Raw genomic sequence first — 5,609 nt, forward strand, 5'->3', positions numbered from 1 at the left:
AAAAAAAAAAAAAAAAAAAAAAAAAAAAAAAGGGAAACTAGATAAAGACTCATTATAAGAGGATTTTCTTCTTATACCTATAATTAACAAGACATGAAAAGTGGTCAGTTATCCTGAGAAAATCTCTTGAAGCACTTCCCTTTAGTACCGACTGGGCATGGTGGTTCATGCCTGTAATCCCAGCACTTTGGGAGGTTGAGGCAGGTAGATCACAAGGTCAAGAGACAGAGACTATTCTGGACAACATAAAACCCCATCTCTACTAAAAATACAAACATTTGCTAGGCGCAGTAGCTCACGTCTGTAATCTTAGCACTCTGGGAGGCCGAGGCAGGCAGATCATAAGGTTGGGAGTTCGAGACCAGCCTGACCAACATGGTGAAACCCCATCTCCACTAAAAATACAAAAAAAAATTAGCTGGGCGTGGTGGTACACACCTGTAATCCCAACTACCTCAGGAAGCTGAGGCAGGAGAATCATTTAAACCCTTGAGGCAGAGGTTGCAGTGAGCCACGATTGTGCCACTGCACTCCAGCTTAGGCGGTAAGAGTGAGACTCAGTGTCAAAAAATAAATTAAAAAAAAAAAAAAAAAGAGCAACGAGTGAAGAAGAGAATGGCCTTGGGTGCCTGACTAACTAAGCGAGATCATGGCTCTGCCAGGATCAGCTTGAACTTTAGCAAGTTCCTTAACCTCTCTCTGCCTCAGTTTCATCGTCTGTAAAATCAGGATAATATGGTTACTATTATAATATGGTTACTGTGATTGAGTTAAATGGGTTTATACACATAAAGCACCTAGAATGATGTCTGTCGGCTGAGTGCGGTGGCTCATGCCTGTAATCCCAGCACTTTGGGAAACTGAGGCAGGCGGATCACAAGGTCAGGAGATGGAGACCATCCTGGCCAACATGGTGAAATCCCATCTCTACAAAAAATACAAAAAAATTAACTGGACATGGTGTCGCATGCCTGTAGTCCCAGCTACTTGGAAGGCTGAGGCAGGAGAATTGCTTGAACCCTGGAGGCAGAGATTGCAGTGAGCCAAGATCACGCCACTGCATTACAGCCTGGGCAGCAGTGCGAAACTCCATCTCAAAAAAAAAAAAAAAAAAAAAGGAATGATGTCTGTCATGTATTATGTTTGATGATGATGCTATTATCATTCCTGCAAAGCAAGAAAAAATAAGCAGGCCTTGTTATTTCTGCTTGCCTGGAAAAAAGTTACTGACAAGAAAGGTCTTGAAAAGTTACCCAATCCCTGAATCAAATAGAAATCTACCAATCCCAGGACAGGAAGCATCACACACTTCAGTGATAACTAACCTGTGCTTACATGGTCTAAGCAGTTACAAAGAGAAATGTAATCCCTGAATTAATTAAGTTTTCCCATCTGACTAAAAATTGATAGCCATGATTTGTGAATACAGAGAATAATTTCAGATCCATTTTAGTCCTTAAGCCAATAGAGAAAACAAGGTGGCAACCAGTCCTGCTGTCAGAAATGGGATGACATAATGGAGCTTCATTTCAAAACGACAGGCTAAACAAACAGGCATGTGCAATTACCTCCCCATCCTCCCCAAATCCCAATGACATAACAATAAAGACATTCACAAGGGAACTGCAGCAAAACAGTAATAAAAAGGTCTGAGGGCCACAGTCTATTTAAATGCAGGCCATTTTCTAGAAGATGGAGAGAAAGCAGAGGAAACTATATTACAAGACAGACCAGAGTAAAGCTGGGCACTTTCTAGAACATGCAGGGCCAAGGATGACAGAGAGGCAGAATCCTTTTTCCTGAAGGGGCTGGATAAATGCCCAGCTTTGAGTCAGCAGGTATAGAAATACAGAGTGGGAAAGTGGCTAATCAACCTGATTTGATCTGTATTTCCCATTCCTGATCACTGAATCAGCCAACTCTCACTAAAGCAAGAAGACTATTGGGAAAACAGAGGGAACTCCTGCAAATTACCTACATAAACAACCCAATTCTTCATTGATAAAGATCACCAGACAATGAAGGAAAACCAAAAGGACAAAAAAGGACAACTAAGATGAAAAGCTGATCAGACTTCAAAAGAAACATATACTTTAGGTCCTAGAAAAACACCTGAAAAGAAATTCTGACTGGTAACCTCAGAGTTGAAAGATAGTGCATCCTTAAAACAAAAGCAAACAGATCATAAAGGAAGTCAAAATCAACAATGAATTCTTGGAAATAAGAAATATGATTGCCAAGATAAAAACAATGGAAGAACTAAAATGGGAATGAAGTAAGGTATAGGGGATACAAAAACACACAGACACACATGCTTGTAGCTTTTAAAATAAGCCATGGGAGAATAAACCAAAAACCAACAAAAATGTTTACCCACAAAGTATAGAGAAGAACAAAGACAAGGAGGAGAGCCAGACTTCTTTCAATCTGTCTTGCTTATGGCTTTAACTTTAGAACTACGTAAATATTTTGGCCGGGCGCTGTGGCTCGTGCCTGTAATCCCAGCACTTTGGAAGGCCGAGGCGAGCAGAACACCTGAGGTCGGGAGTTCAAGATCAATCTGACCAACATGGAGAAAACCCGACTTTAAAAAAAATAAAGAGCGAAAAAAAATAAAATTAAAAAAAAAAAAAAGAACCATGTAAATATTTTATATAAGCAAAAAGCAAATATAAAAAAGAAAAATCCCTAAAAATTAAACAAAAGACAAATGAATCTGTATTATTTACCAAATTAGTGGCACAGTCACACAGAGAGGAATTATTTCAAGTTTAAAACTGTGTTTTGGCCAGGTATAGTGGTTCATGCCTGTAATCTCAGCACTTTGGGAGGCCAAGGTGGGAGGATTCCTCGAGAGTTCAAGACCAGCCTGGGCAACACAGCGAGACCCCATCTCAATAAAAAACAAACTAAATTACCCAGACATGGTGGTGCATGCCTGAAGTCCCAACTACTAATGAGGCTGAAGTGGGAGGATCACTTGAACCCAGGTGGTGGAGGCTGCAGTAAGCCAACACGGCACCACTATACTACAGCCTGGGTGACAGAGTGAGATGGTCTCCATCAATCAGTCAATCAATAAAATTGTGTTTTGACTGGACCTCTCTGGTGCTACTGTCAACAAACGGGAAAAGACAAATATAAAATCAAAGATATAAAAATCCCTTAATCCTTTATTTGAATTGGAAGTAAATCAGTCTGAAATCATGGTTCATCTTTTTCTTTCCAAAAAGTATGTATTTCCTAGTTCTACCAAAAACAAAACCTAGAAGAAATTCACATCCTAGCTGAAATTAATGCCCCAATACCATTTCCCACTGAAAGAATCAGAACTACTTAAAGAAATGGCTGATTCTGGATCTGGTATCAGAAATTTTTCTCATAAGCCCTAGACTGCTTGTCAAGCCAGAAAGCAGGGAACTCACACAAGACTACTCATGTCAAAAGCACTTAGAATCAACCCGAAAAATAAGTTCCATTAACGATCAATAATGGGACAACTTAAGCTTCAAAAAGAATAACCATTTGGGGTAAAAATCATTAAACATATGCTGAGTTCAGACTTGGCAATAATTTCTTGGATATGACACTGAAAGCACAGGCAACTAAAAACAGATAAACTGGACTTCAAAATTAAAACTTTTATGTATCAAAGGGCATTACAAACAGAGAAAAAAGGCAATCCAAAGAAGAAAATACTTGTAAATCACTTATGGGAAAAGGAATTAATATCCAGAATATACAAAAAAGAACGCCTACAACTCAACCACAAAAATCCAATTTTTAAATGGGCAAAGGACTTTAATAGACTTTTTGTCCTAATAAATATACAAACAGCCAATAAGCACATGAAAAGATGTTCAACATCACTAACCACTAGTGATATAGTTTAGATCTGTGTCCCCAATCAAAACTTATGTTGAAAAGCAATTCCCAAGGTTGGAGATAGGACCTGGAAAGAGGTGACTGGATCATGTAATAGATTTTCCTCTTTGTACTGTGTCTCAGCAGTAAGCGGGTTCTCATGAGACCTGGTTGTTTAAAAGTGGGTAGCACCTCCCTCCTCTCTCTTGGTCCTGCTTCTGCCATTTAAGATGCCTGCTCCACTTTGTCTTAGCTCCTTGAGACCTCCCCAGAAGCAGACATTGCCATGCTTCCTGTACAGCCTGCGAAACCATGAGCCAATTAAACCACTTTTCTTTATAAATTACCCAGTCTCAGGTATTTCTTTACAGTAACACAAGAACAGACAGTACAACTAGAGAATAATGTAACTAGGGAAATGTAAATCAAAACCACAGTGAGACACCACTTCATATCCCATTAGGATGGCTACTGTCAAAATAAACAAAACACAGGAAGTAAGTGCTGGCCACTGCCAGGTTGGGCAACATGGAGAAACCCCATCTCTACTCTACTAAAAATAAAAAAAATTAGCCAGGCGTGGTCCCAGCTACTTGGAAGGCTGAGGTGGGAGGATCATCTGAGCCCGGGAGGTGGAGGTTGCAGTGAGCCAAGATTGCCCTGGGCCACTGCACTCCAGCCTGGGCCATAGAGCGAGACACTGTTTCAAAAACAAAATAAAACAAAACAAAAAGTGCTGGCAAGGACACGGAGAAACTGGAAGCCCTGTATGTTGCTGGTGGGAATAAAATAGTACAGCCACTGTGGAAAACAGTACGGTGCTTCCTTAAAAATTAAACATAGAATTTGTGATTCTATGTGATTCAGCAGTTCCAATTCTGCGTATATACCCAAAAAATTGAAAGCAAGGACTTGAACAGATATTTCTTCACCCATGCTCACAGATGCACTATTCAAAATAGTCAAAAGGTGGAAACAATCCAAATGTCCATAAACAGATGAACAGATAAACAAATGTGGTATATCCATACAATGGACTATTATTTAGCACTAAAGAGGAAGAAAAAGCTGAGAGCAGTGGCTCATGCCTGTAATCATTGCACTTTGGGAGGCTTAGGTAGGAAGATTGCTTGAGGCCAGTTTGAGACTAGCCTGGGCAACATAGCGAAACCTTGTCTTTAGAAAAAAATTAAAAATTGGCTGGATGTAATGGCCCACACTTGTAGTTCCAGCTACTCGGGAGGCTAAGGCATGAGGATCACTTGAACCCAAGCGTTTCAGGCTGCAGTGAGCTTGATTGCACCACTGCACTCCACCCTAGGTAACAGAGTGAGACTCTGTCAGTAAAAAAAATTTTTAAGGAAAGGAATTCTAATAACATGCTCCAACATGGATGAACCTTGGAGACACTCTGCTCAGTGAAAGAAGCCAGACACTAAAGGACAAATATTGTGTAATTCCACATATATAAGGTGCCTAAAATAGTTAAATTTTTAGAGACAAAGAGTAGAAGAGAGGTTGTTCCCAGGAGCTGACAGAAGGGGAAAATGGGGAGTTACTGTTTAATGGACAAGACTTTTTTTTTTTTTTTGAGAGAGTCTTACTCTGTCGCCCAGGCTGGAGTGCTAGTGGCGCAATCTTGGCTCACTGCAACCTCTGCCTCTTGAGTTCAAGCGATTCTCATGCCTCAGCCTCCTAAGTAGCTGGGATTACAGGCTCAAGCCACCACGTCTGGCTAATTTTTA

At 40.3% G+C, this 5,609-nt stretch overlaps 1 protein-coding gene across 3 annotated transcripts in view; it reads right to left on the reverse strand.

The window, feature by feature from the left end:
- GARRE1 (granule associated Rac and RHOG effector 1) overlaps nt 1–5,609 on the reverse strand; it is a 93,212-nt gene that overhangs the window by 62,593 nt on the left and 25,010 nt on the right. The window lies entirely within an intron of this gene.

This window comes from Cebus imitator, unplaced genomic scaffold (genome assembly GCF_001604975.1).
Source record: "Cebus imitator isolate Cc_AM_T3 unplaced genomic scaffold, Cebus_imitator-1.0 Scaffold318, whole genome shotgun sequence".
In the NCBI taxonomy this organism is placed as follows: Eukaryota; Metazoa; Chordata; class Mammalia; order Primates; family Cebidae; genus Cebus; species Cebus imitator.